General features: G+C 32.5%; 1 long non-coding RNA gene across 1 annotated transcript in view; it reads right to left on the bottom strand.

Annotated features, from left to right (window-relative positions):
• The window catches only part of LOC133199012 (uncharacterized), a 28,317-nt gene extending 8,643 nt beyond the window's left edge, over window positions 1-19,674 (bottom strand). Inside the window, exon 1 of the long non-coding RNA XR_009722714.1 lies at window positions 19,660-19,674. This is a non-coding gene — a long non-coding RNA (uncharacterized LOC133199012). The remainder of the gene's footprint in view (window positions 1-19,659) is intronic.
• Between the last annotated feature and the right edge of the window lie 2,306 nt (window positions 19,675-21,980).

Here is a 21,980-nt window from a genome sequence, read left to right as displayed (position 1 = left end):
TATTTTTATTTTCTTTGATCCCGTACATTTTTAATATTGTGTTAACGATCATATGGTTCATTGGAATTTACATTTACTGTTGCAAAAGAGGCCAATTTTGCATGCTCGACTTTGATTTCTAACTCACGATAATTTTTTTTTGCCCACTCTTTCTCGGAGCGTCTCATTATCAAGAGTTAGTTTTTCTAGGTTGTCACTCATTTCTTCTTTTTTTCTTTTTTTTTTTTACAGGAGAACTTTTCTTTACTCTGTCTTTCTTGAAGTCTTTAAATACTTTTCAAGCAAATTCTAGACTTTTAATGATGTCAACTTTCCTTCTTTTTGCCGTCCTTTTTGTAAATCTGTACAATATTTTATCGCTTCATAGGACATTGTTTAGATTTCTTCTACGATTATCGCAAAGATCAGAGATGCCGCGGCCATTATTCAACAATAAATCTCGAACGTCATTAACACATTATTTGGAGGGAAAAAGTTACTCTCGGTTCGGATTACATCGCACTTTTTCCAATGCTTTAGATGCAAATGAACGCGGACTGCATGCGATGATGACGTCATAAGACACTTCTGATGAAGTTCAAATCTAGCTTCTGCGTTTCTCTAGATCTATCTTATTATTTACTTAATATTCGCCATAGCAAAATAGAGAAATAATTCTCGCATCGGAGAAAGTGTGGAAATCATGCCCAAATAGTCGAGAGATTTTGTCGGCAAATAAAAACCTTGTCCGTGGTTTGTGAGATAATGAGAAAAAAAGGATAATTGGTAATCTTTAATCTACACAAAATAGATAAAGCAAAAATGTTCGCCTATTAATATTTTTGAGGATTTATTTACTCTTTTCATATATGGAATAAATAGCAAAAAATGCTAGTTGTTTTCAGTTTTAGTTAATTATAAGGGTTAAGGACTCTGAATATTAATAGTAAAGAAGAAAGATATCCCATTTTGTCTATCCAGTATTCAGGGTTCACTTAAAGTTCATACAAATCCAAATTATATATTTCTTTATATATCTAAATATAATGGATTTTATATGTAAAATATAATTAATATGAACATTGAAACATAACCTATGAGGAAGTATTCTTTTCTACGCATGCATTCAAGGGCAAACATAGCAAGTATTAAATAAATTTCTAGTATTCAAGTTTATCACCTTTGGAAATGTCTACCAATTTTATACAAAATGTCTTTTTTAAACTACTCAAAACATTCAACAAATATATGAATTGATTTAGTAAACTTTTACTAAACTTTTATTTTTGCATAAGTTACTTTTCTCTCACTTTGACTTTTTCTGTTCTGAAATATATTTTCTTGAAAAAAAAAAGCTTGTAAACAGTTTCTCGACTGCAGGTCAACTATAGGAGACACAAAAATATACCTTCATGAAATACTGTAGCATTTTTAGGAGATCCTCTATTCGTTGTATCCAAAACAATTTTACTCTGACAGGAAACATATATCTTCGTACAAACCGGTACTTTTATAGTCTAATTGTTCGTCCTTTTCTTCAAGCGAACTTTTCAGATTATCAAAAGCGATTTCAAACGAATATTGACATTGTTACGGTAAGTTATCTTGTGAAATTCTGTGCTAACGTTATGTGTTTTTGCTTGCGCTCCTTTCAACACCAATATCTGAACGTTGGGGCCATTTTGTGGTGATATACATCATTGACTGCAATAGCAGACTTTTACCTAGTTTATGATTTTCTCAAATGATGCGATATGCCTCAGGGTGGGTAACTCCTTTAATTGAATCAATAAAATCATATTTCTTTTTTATTTACTTATAATTGCTTTTTTCTATAAGTGTTAGATGTTGACTCAGAAAAGGTCCCTCGTTTCTAAATGAATTAAAAATTAAATGTGTTTTTCTTAATGCATTACAATTAAAAACCCAAGAGAATGGTGTGGTATTCAATATGTGTTTCATAATACGAAACATACAAAAAAAAATGCAATTCCATTGAATATGTAAATATTTACGTCTGGTAATTAACCATGAAATGTATGTGACATTATGTGACAATCAGAGCAATTATCATTAGGCGGTGATTTGTCTAATGACAGGTTAATTTGTACTCGACAACCTTGTGATTAATTTGTTTTCTTAACTGACGTATTGGAAAAGGAAATGTATGGATAAATGGGGTGAAGATACAGTTATTAATAAGATTTATTCAAATGATACCTAGAATTTTAAAATAAGGTTCATTTTATTTTATTGTTTAAATGTTCCTTTTGTATGTTCTTTTCGTATGTCGACTTCATATATCCAAGTAAACTCGTAATAAAAGACACACAATCATCTCTTTCTTATATGGAAGTTTTACTGAATATAGACGATACAGGTCAACTAATACATGTACATAAAGACTTCAGCTTTTCCACCGTCGAATTCCCTTGTTTATGTTACAGATATGACTGCCGTCATGAGAAAAGGGCCCTTAAGGTCAAAATTTCACAAATTGACTTTTTGGTATTTTTTGATAGCCTGACTCTTTCTGATTTCAAAAATACATAACTTTTATAAATATCTCACTTTTTCTATATTTTATGAGCATTTTAGTAAGGCGCCTCAAAATAACGTTGACGTTACTCACTGAAAACGTAATGACGTCGCGTGCGTCAAATTCAGTTTCCTAACATTCTTAAAATTATTTAAATAACTTTAATCGTTTTGACACAAATAAACTTGAAAAAAATTGATTTAAGAAATGAATGTAATATTTTTTTTCTTTGACCGAAGTATCAAAGAAAAATTTGGACGGAAAACGTCATAGCGCATTGATGAAAACGTTTTCCGTCCAAATTTTTCTTTGATACTTCGGTCAAAGACAAAAATATTACTTTCATTTCTTATCATTTAATTTTGATTTAAAAATAATAAAATGAAACTTTCTTTCACTTTAATATTTAATTTACGCATCAAAGACTGTGCGTAGGTATACAACACAACAACGTTGCTGAAACTCAAACTGGCTGAATGTATAGATCTACGCGCATTGATGAATTTTTCGTCCAAGTTTCTTTGATACATCGACCAAAGAAAAAATTATAAGATTTATATCTTATCATTTAATATTTATCTTTCAATGATGAATTTTACCTGAGAACGGATGACTGTCCAACATACTGGCCTACCTTAGTTAGGCTACCTAATACATAACGAAGAAACAACGTCCTCAGATATTGTCGTGTCATTACCAGCACTTTCTAACAATAACAGTTTAACACAAAAAACTTACCTGTCGTGTTATTAATTTTTGCTATATCCCAATGGGTATATTTTTCCTGGTAAGCTGATATATCTTTAGGTTCGTAAATGCAAAGGGAAATTACTCAAAGAGAACTCTAACAACTCTTTCTAGGTCACAGAAATTTTGGATTTCATTTGCGTATCTCTTCATCTGAATTTCAAACCGAACAAATAAATACGTATCACAACCTGTCCATGCATAACACAACATGCTGTAAAATCTAGAAGAGCCTGTTGTCGACTGTTTAACATTGAAAGAATTCCGTCCTCGCTCAGTGTCGTTTTTCTCATGCATTCGTTTCCCAAGAATTAACAGATTAACGGCATTTCCCCGCTTTGGTAGCATAAAAACATTTCTTCACAGTTCTGTTGTTCATACCAGTTATCACAAAGACAAACATTTAACATATTTATGATGATTTCTTTCCTTCTTTTCCGCAACTGCATTGTTGTCATGCAGACGATCTGACTTGTTTAGCAAATGGGGATAATTCGAAAACAAACGAAAGTAGAAAATAACTCAGGAACGTAACGGACAAGTTTTGAAATTCAGGAAAAGAGAGTAAAAGTATTTTCTTTTTCTTTCACAAAGTAATCTATAAGAAGCGGGAAATATACATGAAAGGCCAGCCAAAGTAGTTCCGGCTGCTAAGTGCAAGTGAACTCCAGATTTTATTGATGCAGTTATCAAAAGAATTTTTTATCCAATCAGAATCAATTATTTTATAGAAATTAAATGATTTCTTCTTCCAAGCTTCTAGTATGTAATTATTCCTAAGGAAAGTCGACTTTATTCATACTATTTTAGAAACAGATTTAGTGATATCGTAAAGGAGGGGGGTGGGGTGGTCAAGACAGGATCTAGGAATGGTTTATATTCATTTGAAAAAAAAAAATATTTGTACAATTCCACTATTTCAGCACAAGATATTCTTTTTATATTTAATACTATAGCCAAATTTATACAATATATAAAACAATTTTAAATTAAAAACCTTAAAAGAAAAACTTCACAGGTGTCTAATAGAGAAAGGATAGATTCAACCCAAGGAAGGGCAACGCGCGTAACGCGGGGCATCAGCACATCGATCCCGATATATAAAAAAAATATTTTTGGTTTAATATAAGGAGGCATCCCCCTCCCCTCCCCTTCGACACACACACACACTATATCAATGTGATGTTAACCGACTTTTAAAATTAAATTTGAATAAAAAAGAAAAACCTCGGCCCTGTTTGTTTGTACATAATCAGCAACTTTTTCTGCATTACTGCATGAGTAGAAGCTAGCTCGTCTAGTATGGACTAATTTCTATATTCAGCTAAACAATTTGTAGTCGACCTAAGCAGTGATTTGTCCGTTGCAATGTAGCAGCGATCTTCGAATGACTTTAGTCGCCCGCGTGGCGCAGTGGTTAGACCGTCTGCTCTAGAGTCGCGAAGTAAGGAGTTGATCCTTATACGTCGCGGGTTCGAATCCCACTGTGGGACGTGGAGACCGGTCATTCGGATGAGACCGTATAAACCGAGGTCCCGTGTCGCAGTAGGTGCTGGCACGAAAAAGATCCCTCACTGCTCAATGACCGTGAGTGCCGAGTATAGGACAAAATTTGCAGCTCTCCACCGGCAAATGGTGGCGTCTCCATATGAGTGAAAAATTCTCGAGAGGGACGTTAAACAACATACAATCAATAAATCAATCGAATGACTTTAAACACCCGAAAATCTACCTTATACGTGACTGAATCATGCGTAGCACGGATTCAACCTATTCACCCGTAAACAAAATGAACAACTTAATTGATCTTCTATACCGATAGACCTTCTCTGCATACATAACAAACGCACGTGTTTTCCCGTAACTTTTATAAATATATTTGTCAACTTCTTTAAAGTTTTTAAAATAAATCATGCTTAATAAAAAAGCGGTTGTAAATGCTTTTTTTTTGGGGGGGGGGGGGGGGGGCTTTGCACCTATGCTTGCTTTCGACGCTACTACTGTATCGCTTGGACACATCAATCGTTCATCATTTCTTATAAGGGTCGCTTATGTAATGATTCAATGTCGATACGATTTGGAAATTCGCTATCATATTGCCAAATACTAATTACTCAGTATCACCTGCTGGACATGCAAAGATAGCTGGCAGACACGTGTCATATTTTAAGCTTATCATTTGAAACATTTTATTCACTTAATGGCCTCACATGAGGCATAAAAGTACAAAAAGAAATAAATCAACAATGAAAAGGTAACAAATGAACAAAAGATTAATATATATACAATATTAATTTAGAGGTATTGGAAGGAATTTCAACAGTGAAATAAAGACATTACAATCTTACAAAATTTAGCCAAGCCAATTAAGGTAAATTTATCATCACTGTTGAACAGGTTAGCAAAACTATTGATATTTTTTCACTTTGTAAACTTTTTCAGGTATCAATGCTCAATTCTAAAAAAAAATTAATTCCTTGTAACATTGCGCTCGATCTGGAATAATAACCTCTCTGGATTTTTGGAATTGATAAAATCTCGTCAGATAATAATCACTCACAATGCATGTGTAAACGATTGTCTGGTTTCCAACTCAGATTTACGGAAAGTTCTGTAAAAAATAACATTGTGTAGTTTGATCAAAGAGAGGGTTGTACTGCTCTTGACTCTTTTTAATATATGTATATATTAAAAATATATATAATATAACGGAGTTGGATTTTTCTAGGCAAAATAAAATATAGTTGCTTTACAATTTTGACGAAATCTATTTGAAATTAAAACTGAATATCTCTCAAGACTTAAATATATTTTTACGCAGTTAAGGTCATCTATTCATCTTAATCCGTGACATCGGCTAACCAGACATCAAAGATTTTTTTTTTTTTTTTTTCAAAATTATATTTTTTTTATTAAAAGCAGAAAGGTATGTGTATTTGTTTAATCATTCCCTTAAAGTCAGATACAGATATAAACTTCGGCCTCATGGTCCATGGAATAAAACCCGGAGTAAATCCCCGTACACCCTTGATTGAACCTGGATAACTAATAGTATCCCGGCATCAACGGAACTTTCAGAAAAAATTCGAGATATCCGGGTTATCGAGATGAGACTTGACGTCCAAGATTTAAACGCGAAACGTGACTAATTCATTATATACATGATTTCAATAGTCAGTAAAAAAAAAAAATATGCTTCCTTTCATATTTCACGGTCATCAAAATGTTACATGAGCCTCCGTTTTTTTTTTTGTTTTTTTGTTTTTTGTTGCTGTTGTTTTTTTTGTCGCTCGAAACATCACCATTGCTTTCTTTTCCATCTTTCTCAAAATGTAGATGTTTTGATTGTCTTTGTTGTCTTACAGTTGGTGTTAATGTCGTTGATGATCAGAACATTTTTATTACATTATAATATGACATTCATAACCACTTGTTAGTAGTACTTTTTTTCCTCTATCAGTGAGTTATACTCAAAAGATGTCGCCATATCAACATTTACCAGAAGTTCGTAGTTTCGTAATCTATCGTTTAATCTGTTTTTTCTTCTTCTGTTTCATACATATTTTCACGCATAATGTCACGTTCCATATAATTATTATTTTCTTCAACGTTGAATATAATGCTCATGGAAAAGCCCACATTAAATGTATTTTGATAAAATTCCTAAATCAAGCGCAATTTAACTTCAAGCCAGCTTTCATCGGAATAATTTAAGAAAATTGATAAAGTAATTGTTATCAGAGAGTACTTTTTTTATACATTTATTTGATCATTTCATTATTTTTTTTTTAATTATATTTTTAGCAAAATTTTCGTGGCACCGTTTTCTCCATTTTTTTCCTAAGCATATTCGTTTGTTGTTAATTTTGTATAGATTTTTTTATATAACATTTATACAATCCACCTCTTTTCATTTTTTGTAGTTCATGAAGGTTCCATGTTACAAGTATCTATATCCAAAACAAGATGTTCTCTTTTTTTAGTTTGAACTTTTACCGGTTGTCTTTTTATTCGTCGATTTATTTATTTTTTTAAATTTTTTTTTGTTTGTCAATAATCCCCCCCCCCCCACATCGACGCTTCACCCTTCTCTGGTCTAATTGTGCATATCAATATGATTAACTATATGGATTAAAATTTAAATAAAGACTTTTAAATGAAGGAATTTTTAAAGTAAGAAGCACTAATAAAGTACGCGTATATGTGCATTGATCTCTCTCTCTCTCTCTCTGGACAAAAATATTTACGTGCATCTAGGATACCTTTTAATAATAAGTCTAATTCACATGAGTCAAATTTATGTATTTGAAAATTGCTCAGAAAACAAATAAACAGTATTTTGAGTCATGCATAGTATATAGACATCGCTATAAATCGCTGTATTGAACAATGTGTTCAATGTCGTGTTTAGATTAATTATGCGATATCAAGTAAAAATGCTTAATAATAAACAGAATTATGAATAAATACATGTACTTAATAGTAATAATATTATTTATTACAAATTTCAGCATCAATTTTCAAATTTTTTTTTTCATTTCACCTGGAAATTCAATTTTATTTCTTGTTCACGAAACACTGTCGACAAAAATTACTTCCGTGTTCACAACACTGCGACTTTGACGTCGTTTTCTGAGCATTGTGACGTCAAAAGATAAGGGCCCTTTTCTCATGACGGCAGTCATATATTTTTACCTTACCTGCATATGGTGTTTATCTCTCCCACTGATAACAAAAGCAAGTAGATATTCCAGACACATTTATTTAGATTTTTTAACTTTAGGCAAGCTACTGACAAATAAGTTGATGTTTTAAAGATTCTTACAACCCCGTTTTAATTCAGCTTCTGGAAATTATTACTATTGTTAATTGGCATTGTTTGTAAAAACGACCTATCTTTGGGTAGTATTTTGTCTTACTTCTTTTATAAATTTGTTTGATCATTGTTTTTATGTAAGTTTGACTACGGAAAACTCCGTCTACTCGATCAATACATAGGGCTCACGACTGTCGACAGCCTAACCCTCATAGGCACCTGATTTCTTTTCTTGTGTTTCTAGTTATCCATGTTTTTGTTCTGACCATGTTTCGTTTGACCACTGTTCGTTATATTTACCTTTATATTAAATTAATGTTTGTCGCCCGCGTGGCGCAGTGGTTAGAGCGTCTGCTCTAGAGTCGCAAAGTAAGCAGTTGATCCTTACATCGCGGGTTCGAATCCCACTGTGGGATGTGGAGACCGGTCCTTTAGATGAGTCCGTATAAACCGAGGTCCCGTGTCACAGTAGGTGCTGGCACGAAATAGATCCCTCACTGCTCAATGGCCGTAAGTGCCGAGTATAGGACAAAATTTGCAGCTCTCCACCGGCAAGTGGTGGCGTCTCCATATGAGTGAAAAATTCTCAAGAGGGACGTTAAACAACATACAAACAAACAAACAAAATAAATTAATTTTTAATGAAAATATTTTTTCTATTTGTGTTTGATCTCTGCAAAGCCTGTAGATTATTTGTCCTAGCAACATATTAAAAGTCAGATTTTATAAATATAATTATAAATGTTGAACCCATGACTTAATGAGAATTTAGGCCAGTGCAAAACCGAGACGTTGCAATAAGAAAAGATGCCAATCAATTAATAGATGACTCAAACTGTTATTGCACATTACATAAAAAAGGAATATATACCATATGTAACCTGGTCAACTGTTTTAAAACGAAAAATGAATAGAACATATTTAAATTGAAATAATATACTAGCATATTTTAAAAACAACAAATACTTACTTAGTTTTTTTAGGGTTGGAATATTCCACTGTTCTTTTAAATATTCATAATACCACGACAAGTATAAAATGTCATGACAAATAGTCTTGTGGTTACATTCATCATCTAAGAATATAAAAAAACAACATATTAGCTTTTATGTTAAAACCGACGATATCTATCACAGAAATAAAAAAAAAATAAAATCATTTTCCTACTTTTTTACTTCCTTATACATGTATTTGTAATTTTGAAGAAATGAATAACAATATAAACACATATATGAAAATTATCTAAAAACACTATTTACATGTACCTTTCATTTTTTTATTATTATTATTATTATTAAACACCATACAATTAAAAGATTAAAAGAGTCTATATTTATAGCATAAATGCAACTTCTCGAAAGAAAAAGAATGGATAACAAAGAGACATTTCATACGAAATGATCACCTACAAATATTTCCTTCTAAAGAACAGGTGTTCATATCATAGCAAGCATTGTTTAAATGCATCTCTTGCAAGAAGACTCACTTACAAAAAAACAACAAACAAACAAACAAACAATTAAAAACAAATATATGTATGTGATAGTATGGAAAATAAGGGGGTACCATTTATTTTTTATGTATAACACTTTAGGGATGTTGCAGTACAGTCGGATTGTTGTCGACGATTCTTGGTACGACCTAATTTTTGTATTCGAGAGTCGGCGCCAATAAACAAACATCCGCTAACTTTGTCTCCTCCTTTTTCCAGGTAATTAACAGATTATTTTATATTTTACCTCATTGATTTTGTACAAGGTGACATGTTAGATACTTTGCTAATTGTGTACATGTTTATTTAGATGCATTTGAGGTTAATTGTGCATGTTTTGTTATCGAAGCAATTAGTGCAAATCCATGTGCTTTAAGATCACGTGATGAATAGTTTATAGTGAAGTAGCCAAATTTCATACAGTTATGCCTGTTCATGTTTTAGTTCATGATTTATAAAACACATGTAGAAAATGTTATTCAGAGCATAATATTTTGTCGAGTCAGGTAGTAGTTGATGTCAAAGCAACAAGTCATGATTCCCGCACTTTCTACATCCGGGCATTTTCAATATGGCTGCGCCCATACAGATTTTATTGTTTACATTTCCATTAGTATAACTATGTTAATATGCAAGTCTAATTGGCTATTGTTTGATGTCTGATTGTTATCCAAGAGTTGTGTTTATTATTGTGGCATACTACTATTAATATTATTTCAGTTTAACTTCAGTATTAAGTTTAAGGTAGCTACTTTGTGGTTGTGAACTTTGTGTCATAAAATGTCAGTATTATTATGCCAATCATATTGTTTCAATCAATCAAGTCTCATTAGTTCAAGTCTCAGGATAACCAGGATTAATTCACAGATCTAGTCATTTTGTTTACATTGTAATTACAAGTTAACTGTTGAAGTTCTACATACAAGTATCAGTATTGTTCCTTGATTATATAAATGCATCAGTTTCTAGTCATACATATTACTGTGTTCAAGAATGTGTATTTTGTTCTTGTACAGTTGTACGACCTAATTTTTGTATTCGAGAGTCGGCGCCAATAAACAAACATTAGCTAACTTTGTCTCCTCCTTTTTCCAGACTCTCTCCATTTGAAACCGGTTACATGTATCATCCGTAGCATTATCTTTCCATCACCTCGTCAATATATTTTTTCAATGCATGTCTTGTAAGCAGATTCATTTACAAAACAAACAAACAATAAAAATCAAACAAAACAAATATACGTATCATCCGTAGCATTATCTTCCCATCACCTCAATATATTCCACAATGGACCGAAAAGATAACGTACGACAGCTCAGGTTCGTTTCTTAGAAATCCAAAATAAGTCTGTTTTCTCGATAGCCTCTTGTCACCTCACCATCTGTGGATAACATCCCAGTTTTCAATTTAAAAAGAAAAAAAAGTGACTTAAAGCAGGTGCATTAAAGACAAGAAAAGGAAGTATTTCGAAATAATGCTCATAACTTATAACAGTTAAACATTTGCCTAAAAGATTAAAGCTATATTTTTTTCTTCACTCATAATAATGATTCGGTGAATAAATTAATTACATGTATGAACAATCTCAGAATTCCTGCAGAGTAAAATTGGATAGATTGGATAGAAAGTTTGATTTGGAAATCTGTTTTAGGGAATAAGTCTATAATTCCTGTTAGGGTTATCTTGATGGAAAATGAACCTAATGCTTATGTAGCAAATGATACATGTGTAGCAAAGGCAAACACAATAGAGCCATGAAAATGTAGGGAGAAAAATATGCCTCCCATTGTAGAGATGTTCGAATCGTTAGTGAAATTCGGTTATGAATGTGTGATATGGCATAGTAAGGACGGCGAATGAAAAAAGATGAAGATAACAAACAATAATCAATCTAAATTTCTACGAACAGTACAAATCTGAGAACAGGGCCTAGAACACAGAACTCTCGGGAGTTCCAGAGGTGGGATCAGGTTGCTAAGAGGGGAAAGAATCCCCTGACCCGGTCTCACCAACCCTGGGTCCTTTGTATTGATCAGGTAGATGAATTATTTTGTAATCAAATTAAATATTTAAAACTAAGGCCCAATAATTAATATGAAACACTTTAGTCAAAATAGGACCAAGTGACCCCATAGGGTATGCATTGGACAGAATGGAAGGCATGTCTGCCAAAGATAATTGCATAAAAATCCTTATAGATACATTGCAGGGTCCAGAAAATGCGTTATCAATTTAATTAAGACCCTATCTTTACTCCTCACAAAAATATAAACTGCTGGAAAGGAAACACTTCTGACAAACTGTGCTACAACATATTATAGAAGTGATGTAAATCAGATGTGGATTTTAAACTTTTAGACGATTTGAAATCACCATTTTTTTTTCAAAAGTCATAAAAACCGATAGGACTTTTCTACACTCTATACAACCATTCCAAGCGCAAAATTAATTTTTTTATATGATAGGCAAGAAAGCGCTTGTCAAACGAGCCGTATATGTCTGTGTATTGTCAGCTTGAAATATGTATAATATTTTTAAAATGTGAAAAGAAATACCTAAACACTTGCACAATGAGTTGAGTATTTTATTTCCTAATTCATATAATTCCCAATTTCAGGAGAATTTTTAAAAAAAAAAGTATAATAATTTGAGGAAATCAGACGCACTATAGTATCTAAATGATTTTAAATTTATGCAAAATTCAGTCCAAAAATCATTAGTAAATAATATGTCGTACTGACGAGGTAAAGCATTCCGTGCAATTTATGCTGATTTATGATAAACCGTGACGTCAAGTCATAAATGATAATAAGTCTATTACAATCCATAAATGATTAATTCAAAGCTTTGATTTGTTTTATTCGGACAAGATAATACTTATATGCAGGGGATTTACATGAGCTGAACATTTTATTTTATTTTTTTTTGCTCTTTCACCGCTTCTAATTTTATAGACGAAAGAAGATAGCAAACTAATCAGTAAATAAACTAATATCAGCAAAAATATTTCACTCAATATAAAACTCAAATTTACATTTTGTTTTACCTTCCTAGTAGATCGAAACAAAGGATATTTTTATAATCATTGTAGTTTATTTTCTCTTGGTGTGGTACAAATCATTTTCAGGACAGATGGTAAACCAAATTCATGTATATATGTTAATAAAATCATAAATTGACTGGATTAATCAAAAATTAAAGTAAAGCGTAGTTTTGACCAACTCAATTACACTGTAAAGCAAACAAGGATTACAGTTAAAAAGAACTGGAATCTACCGCATCGTTGTTTTCTCAATATCATTGTTTCTTATATCAGTAGGATATATTCTGATTATCTTTTTATATTGGATATATGGTAAATTATTTTTAAAAGAATTAACAAGAAAATCTTCCATTCAAGATTACAATTCTTAACAAGAATTTTAAAAAATCGTATCGTTAACAGTAGGTTTTTTTAAGAAGAAGGAGCGACAACTCGTTTAATATGTAATACGTCGATGCATTATTTTGGCAAATTCTAAGAAATGTAAACTAAATTTGAAATTAAGGGTTAAGGTCTTATGCCATATGAGTACCTTTTTTTTAAATGAAAATTCAATAGAAGGTGCACGAATTTTTTAAAAAAAATCTTCCGTATTAAGGGTCCTTTACACTCCGTGACTTGTGACAATTGCTTTTAATTCCTGTTTTGTATAGCTTGTGCTCTGACGATTTGCTCTGGGCCGTGTAAAGGAGAAATTAAAACAGATTCTGAAAAACACTTTAGATATGGTTTGTCAACAGGAAAGGTATGCTGTAAACAAAATAAGAGGGACAGCCTTTAAAAATAATCATTGTGTGCTCACACATATTAATGAATAATGTGCATTGTAGTGCTCTTTGCATAAATTTGTCCAGTCCCGTTGCTAGCAATGAATAACATGAGTATAATGACATTTATTACATTTTCAACAGTGAAATACTGTAATTTATTTACTGAATAAAAGTGATATTCTGACACAGCGTGAAAGCATCGTATTCTCACAGTGTGAGAATATCAGAAGTGCGGCAAAACTTAGGATTTTCGTTCCCTTCACGAAGATTTTTTTTTAAATATATCCCTGCCCTGTTATAAGATAGAGTTAATGAGCCATCCTGACAGAGACTAATTGTTATTCTGCCAAAGTTTTTCCAAATATGTCGTTAAAAATCCATGTTTACAACGTTTTTCAATCTCGAAATCGCTCTGCTATGACGTCTCAACGGCTCAACTACGACGTCAAAGCATATGACACTGTGTTACAAAAGACAGAGGGAAAGGGAAAATCTAAGAAAATGTAATAAACAGAAAATTCTATGTTTTATAAATGAATATGGAATTTATTTCACTCATGAGACATGATTTTTTTATATTTTCACTCGTGCTTCGCACACGTGAAAATATCAAAAAATCATGCCCCACTCGTGAAATAAGTAATATATAGAAATGACGAATAATAATAAGGAATGTATCTTCAGATATCAGACGAGGGGGCTTGTCCTCCGAGTCTGATATCTGAAGATGCACGAGTTAAAAGGTACTCTATATGTTTTGTATCATTGTTCTCTGGTTATCTATTTCACGTCAATAGCACTTGATTCAACTATATTCTCATACACTGAGTTAGCCATGATCTATCAAAATTTCACCATACCATTTTATATGACCAATGAAAAATGAGCACGTGATTCGAAAAGTATAACACGCTGTATTTCTTTAACTTTCTACCTTGTCCATTCAATTCTGAACGCCATGGATGACGGTTGTGATTTTATGCTTTCGCAATTCTTAGACACGGAAACCGAAATTATGAAGGAAAATTCTTTAGATCATTAAGGAAACCAGATACATTACAGGTTAAAGATTCTTTGGGAAGTACATGACGTTCGATCTACTGGAACTAAAAATTGAACCTATTTATTATTATAGGTTTCGATATAGGAGATATTTTAGACATGATGGAGACCGAGTTGAGTGCGTTAAATTCACCAGTCCCGAGGTCGAGACAAAGTCGAAAAATGAACGGTTTGTACAAGTGTCCGATCATGAAATTCAGTGTTTGATAGACTCTCAAAAAAATCGTAACACTCTTCAAAATACCAAATGGGCAATTTAAATTTAAGCATATCAAGGAGTGGCGTGCGGCACGGGAAAATGTCCACTTTTGACCGAGATGAACAGCAATTCCCTAAATTACTGGACGAAGCGATTTGTGTTGGAATTAGAAAACCAGGAATATCCACCTCGCTCCCTGTACTACATTGTGTGTGATTTGTTACGTTCAAGTTTATGAGAGACGAAAACATTGATTTAACAAGAGGCCCAAGGGCCTTAATGGTCACCTGAGTGCAATACAACAATTTAGAGGATCCATAAACTGATAAATGAAGCTTTGTTGCCCAAAAGCAAGAAAAATAGAATGATTAGCATCAACAAAATTATTGGTCTAGTATCTATCTGTCCCCCATTTATCACTATTACCATGCAGACTATTTAACAAAATGTCTATTTTTTAACCCCATATTATTACTTCTCACATTGACCTCTCTTGGTCTTTGAAGAACATTTAAAAAGATAAGTTATTTTTGTCTCATTTTTATTCATCTATTATTTCCAAGTCTACCTGATCATTAAAACTGTGAAAGTACTTTTTGTATTTTACAATAAATATTCTTGCATAATTCTCGTACTCTATTAACCTTTCAAATACATTGTTTACAGTGATTAACTATCAAAGGTGAATGGCAAAGGGGAATAACTTTGCTCAGCAGAATACAAGTTAATAGAGCACTGGGCAGGTCCAGAACACTTGACAAATGGTCCAGGTGTTCACAATTCTGGTAAAAATACCTGTGCATATTAAAACTTCTACTCTGTTCGCCTCGAATATGCCCAGAAGCATAGAAGATTTTCAAACAAATGCATTTTCACTATGTTATTAAATAAATAAAGCTCCATCCTTACAGCAGTACATCTGACCCAGGGGCCATGAACTCACAATTCTGGAAGAAGCACCCTTGCTCATAATAACTATAAAATTGTTTCTTTGCTTGATAACCAGTAGTAGAAAAAATATTTCGTAAGAAATTATGTATTTTCAATATATAATCAATAGAGCCCCCCCCCCCCTTCACCTAACCCCTGACCCAGGGACCATGAATTTCACAATTTGGAAGAGGCATTCTTCCTTATCATAACCATGCACTTCCTTTGTTTGAATAATACCAAGGAGCAGAGAAGAAGATTTTGGAAGAATTTATGCATTTCCCCTATATAATCAATAGAGCCCCGCCCTAACACCAGAACCCTTGAACCCAGGGGCCATGAAATTCACAATGTTGGAAGAGGCAACCATGCTCATCATAACACATCGTCACTTAGTACTTAGTTTATTTAATATCCAGAAGCATAGAAGATGATTTTCAAAGAATTAATGCAATTTTACAATATAATAAATAGAGCCCCGCCCTAACACCTGAACCCCTGACCCAAGAGCCATAAAATTCACAATTTCTAAAAGGCAGCCATGCTCATCATAACTATGTTCTTAGTTAGTTTATTTAATATCCAGGAGCAGAGAAGATTTTCAAAGAATTAATGCATTTTCACTATATAGTCAATATAGCCCCACCCTAACACCAGAACCCCTGACCCTGGGGCCATGAAATTCACAATTTTGGAAGAGACACTCTTGCTCATTATATCTACCGCGGTATGTACTTAGTTACTTTATTTAATTCCAAGGAGCAGAAAAGAAGATTTTTCAAAGAATTAATGCATTTTCACTGTATAATCAATAGAGCCTCACCCTAACACCAGAACCCCTGACCCTGGGGCCATGAAATTCACAATTTTGGAAGAGACACTCTTGCTCATCATATCTATGTACTTAGTTACTTTATTTAATACCCAAGAAGAGAGAAGAAAATTTTCAAAGAATTAATGCAGATTTACAATATAATCAATAGAGCCCCGCCCTAACACCAGAACCCCTGACCCTGGGGCCATGAAATTCACAATTTTGGAAGAGACACTCTTGTTCATCATAACTATGTACTTAGTCACTTTATTAAATGCCCAGGAGCAGAGAAGAAGATTTTCAGAGAATTAATGCATTTTCACTATATAATCAATAGAGCCCCGCCCTAACACCAGAACCCCTGACCCTAGGGCCATGAAATTCATAATTTTGGAAGAGACACTCTTGCTTATCATAACTATGTACTTAGATACTTTATTTAATTCCAAGGAGCAGAGAAGAAGATTTTCAAAGAAATAATGCATTTTCACTTTATAACCAATAGAACCCGGCCCTAACACTAGAACCCCTGACCCTGGGGCCATGAATTTCACAATTTTGGAAGAGGCACTCTTGCTCTTCATAACTATGTACTTAGTTTATTCAATACCCAGGAGCAGGGAAGAAGATTTTCAAAGAAATAATGCACTTTCACTATATGATCTATATAGCCCCACCCTAGCACCAGAACCCGACCCTGGGGCCACGAATTCCACAATTTTGGTAAAGGGCTCAATGCTTATTACAATGATGCCAACAGTTTGACTGCTTGATGTCCAGGATTAAAGAAAAAGATTTTTAAGGATTGTATTATTTTTGGTGGTTTTAGCCCCACCCCTCAGGGGGGGGGGGGTTAGGGACCATGAAATTCACAATTTTTGTTCCCCTTCACCCATACATGCTATATGCCAAATTTGGTTGAATTTGGTTAAGCAGTTTCAGAGAAGAAGCTAAAAATGTTCAAATGTTAATACACGACTTGCACGCCGACGGACGAGAACGGATAGCAATAGGTCACCTGAGTGCTTACAATTGGAATTCCATTTTTGATTTAAAATTGACGTGCAAAATTTAGAATTTTTTATGTAGACCTAAGGAAAGGTATACCTTCATTATGTTTATATGTGTTTGTATTTTGCTTATAAATTCAGCTACTTTGTTTATATTCTTTGTCACTTATCAATGTAAGGTCAAGGGTCATTGAAATTGTTGCATCATTACCCTGGCGTGTTCTATCTTGATAGAGTATGGTTGTTAGAGCACAGTTAGTCATGGTGTATCAAAAATAAAAACACAGTGGACATCAAAGGAAAAACACCGCAGCAATGATACAAATTCCATATTCATCTACAATACATTGAATATCCTCTATATATCTGATGCACTGTATTATAACAGTGTTTTGAGTCCTAGGTAAAGGAAAGATAATTCGAAAAATCATTTTGATACTTTGGATTTCGATAATTACCGAATATACTCGCCTATAGGTCGGTCGGCCTATAAGTCGGTTGTATTTTTGAGGTTGTTTTGGAGGGATTTATCATTGTCCCGCCTGTAACAACTTTTTGCCAGAATCGTTTGACAATATCAAATTAATGCTCTGATGTTTTAACCTGATTTCCATTATTATTTTTTAAATGATGCCAATATTTAAATTTAAATCATTAAACAATCAGTAATACACACTTAAGATAAAGATAAAATTATTAAAATGAGTTAATACTTGTACTTTATGTATAATCTTAGAATACATAATGATATAATATATCCAGACTTTGTTAAACGATAATCGTCGGAAATGTTTATATAATCCCAAATTTTGCCGTCCAGAAAGATGCCAGTTTTTATGATTCGCCTGAAGTCGGACATAGAGCTTTGGACCAAAATTTAACTCCCCAAAACCGACTTAGGCGAGTATATACGGTATTTCTATATCAATAAAATCGATTTTAGTTGAATTTCTTTTTTTAATCTAATTTTTTGATGTCTATCCTATACTTTCAGGATTCTATCTTAATCTTTCATTCACGGATTTAAGTGAAAATTACTAAATCTTAAGTTTTTTAAAAAACTTTTATCAACTTCTTTTAAAAATATAGTGACTGGTAAGATTAAGTTGTGGTTATTTTTTGAGCTTTCGCATACATGTTACAAAAGAACAAACTTCTTCGATTGCTTCTTATCAAAGCTCCATAGGAAAAAAAAAACTGTAATAGTTATGAAATCGATTTTATTTAAAATCGTTTAGATTATATTTCAATAACTAACAACTTTTTAAATTCAATATGCTTGTTAAAAATAAAGGAACGTAGGCTGGGAGTATATGGAGGGCCTTTAAAAAACTACAGAAAAAAAATACTTGCAGACATTTTGCACTGCCTGATTATAGTCTAATTGTGATTACATGCTGCCCCTGTGGTGATTTTTTAAGGGAATTTAATATGAATTGAAACTTTGTCCCTAATTAGGAACAACCCCCCTTCCCCCGTGCTAGCAGTGATCAAGCAACTAATATACATGTAACTTCGATAACAAGGGTGTTAAATTATGTTTTAGACACTTGCACATAAACGACATTTTTAAAATTAAAATTGATACATTGCTATTTTACAATTTTGATTGATAAATTGCTGTTTATTTTACGCATACAATATGTGTTCTGTTTGCCAAGATACCGGTAACATAAAGATGACTTTTAAAAACATTCATGTCTTTACAAGCTATAATCGATTTAGCCCAGTTCTGCTTTATACGAACTAGACATGGATTACACAATTCTGTTGGTATGCATGTTGCTCACCACATTATAATAATCTATTCATACAAAATATTTCATAAAAGAATGCCAATATAATTATCACTCTTATATTTAATTTATACACAACTTAATTCAGCAAATTCATGACTTAAAAAAACCTTTTTATATTTCTGTTATCAATGATAATGTCTTTCTCTTTTCTTGATATTGCAGAAAGTGACTATAGTAAAAATATGTGTACATATTTATAATTATTCTTCTTTTTAACATCATGCAATGGATTTTCTAGATATACGCGTATACATCATTTTTTTTTTAATATTAATAGGTTTACAACACTGTTTATCTTTATTTTGTTCCTGTATCTATTCTGTAAGACATTGCTTTGATATCTAGTTACGTGTTAATATAAAATGCTTAAATCCAGTCAAACAATGAAAAACAAAACCATGAGATATGAAGATAATGAAAAGTAATCAGAAGTCCACTGGAAGCAGATCAAATACGGACCTCTTAAAACATCAGAAGTGTGATTAGGTGCCATGAAGGAGTAAGCATCCCTGCCGACCGGTCACACGGATATAAGCGTGCAAACAAAAAAATCCGTAGACAGTTCAGTGTGAAAAAAATGACTCACAATTTATAGGAAGAACGTGCGTTAACATTCGAATAAACGATAGATTATTTTTGCTAACAAGGTCATTGTATTGACCATAAAATTTGCAAAATGAAATGTTAAAAACCTTGTATCATTAACTACTTTGTCAATAGCTCACCTTGTTTGAGATATTGTACGTTAATAGAGCAATCTCTCACGTATCGAATCAAAAGGGAGAGATAAACTGCATATCCAGGTGGAAATGGTACATAAATAATTGAGTTGATAATAGAAAAGTTGAAGTCATCACGTTTATCATTACGTTTTCCATGTATAAGGAAAAGAAACGCAGATGACCACAAAAACATTAAAATTTTAACAATCATACTGATGACAATGTGTTTACTTAAAACTTATATAATAAAAAAAAAGCTTCTTAATGAGACTTTAAATACGTCATTTCCCTGACAAAAATTTACTAAGCTTAATTTAAGTTTACTAAAGCAAACTAATCTTTATTTGTTAATCAAAGTAAATACTTTGATTTACTATCAACCTTTATACCTGAATTTTTTTTTTGTTTTTTTTTTTTTTTTTTGTTTTTTGTTTTTTTTTTTTTTTTGTTTTGAGGTCTATTGCCTTTATATCTCGTAAATTCTATAACCTTGATGTAAATTTTCGAAAAATCATTTAAATATGCACGAAATATTTCTTTGGTATCAAAAATTCGTATATGGAATTTGGGGATTTGAAATTCAAAGAATTATTCTTTGATTTACTTAAATGATTATTTTGGTTCAAAGTAAAGTCTGATACTATAGTAAATTATAGTAAACTACAGTAAACCATAGTTCACAAAAGTGTTTTTTAGGGTTAGATACACCCAGGGCGTTTTATAATTATTTTTTTTTTTTTACCAACGTTGATTCAAAATATCCAACTTTGACACATCTATTTCATATTTTGATGTTTTACTAGAAAAAGACATTGGTTACAAACTCTCAAATAAACTTTAGGATAAACGATATCGTCATTTTACGTTATTTATGTAGCAGAATTCCGTTTTTACTTGCATATGTTCTATGTATGATCAGTTTCTAAAACAAGGCAGGCTACGGACAACTTAGAGGAGATACAAATATATTAAAAATGTCGTTTGAAGACAAAATTTTCCAAATTCCTTGGTTGTTGCAATCTATCGTCATGCGCGGATCTAGAGGGAGGGATAAGGGGGGGGGGGGGAGTCCGGAACCCCCTGGAATTTGCAGAGTTATTAACACGTATATACTAAACCATCGTTAGTAATTATTAAGGTCTTTCGTTCCAACGGAAGACCATCTACTGATTCTGATGGTTAAGATTATTCTTTTTTTTTCTTTTTCCTAGACGCCAACTTTGAGACCTCATATCTCGCTCATTTCTCAACGGATTTTGCTTAAATTTGCAGAGTTTATAGACGTTACAAAACTCTATCAGAATGCTGTCAAATAGTTCAAAAAGTCATTTCCGCTTCTGAGTTATTTCCCTTTAAATAACAATTTAGGAGGCTTCAATTCCAGACAAAGGCTCCGAGACTACAAAAGCTGGAGCAGAAATTCTGCCGAATTTAAATAATAGAAGGATTGAAGTTGTGCACATCGGTTTTTGTTTTTCTATTTCTGTATTCAAAATGGCGCTATATAGGGGTCAAAATTTAGAACGCCTAAAAGAGCGAAAATTTAGACATATTTTCCTTTGTATCTCTAAAACTAAAAATATTTTGATAAAACATGCAGAATAAAAGTTGTGCACAATTTCAAGGCCTTTAATTTGACACCACTAAAAAGGGGCTGGCCCCTCAAATAAGGGATCTGGAGCCCTTTAAAGTTTTTGCTTTATAACTCAAAAACGGTAAATATTTCGAAATGGCTGTCGTAAAAAAAGTTGTTCTTTAACATCTTATTGATCACATGAACATATATTTTGTTCGAGTCTTGTGTTTTAAATGCGCCAGAAGCTTGACCCATATACAGGTAACTGTTCTCATTCAGCAAGTAAACGAAAGCTCTTCATGCGTGTAACTAAAATAAACTTACTATAAATAATAAATCTGGCTACATTAGATGCTAATTTTCTTTAGAATAAGGTTCTTGAAGTGTTTTGTGCTTTATTTCCAAGTTATTTTTTGACAACTTTTCCTTTTATTTCATTTTTTCAAAGTCGAATAAACCAGTCTACTTAAAAACAAGGAAAA

This window comes from Saccostrea echinata, unplaced genomic scaffold (assembly GCF_033153115.1).
Source record: "Saccostrea echinata isolate AGI-Se365-2 ecotype Australia unplaced genomic scaffold, CSIRO_AGI_Sech_v1 ptg000033l, whole genome shotgun sequence".
NCBI lineage: Eukaryota > Metazoa > Mollusca > Bivalvia > Ostreida > Ostreidae > Saccostrea > Saccostrea echinata.
This window is presented reverse-complemented; position numbering and strand designations above follow the sequence as displayed.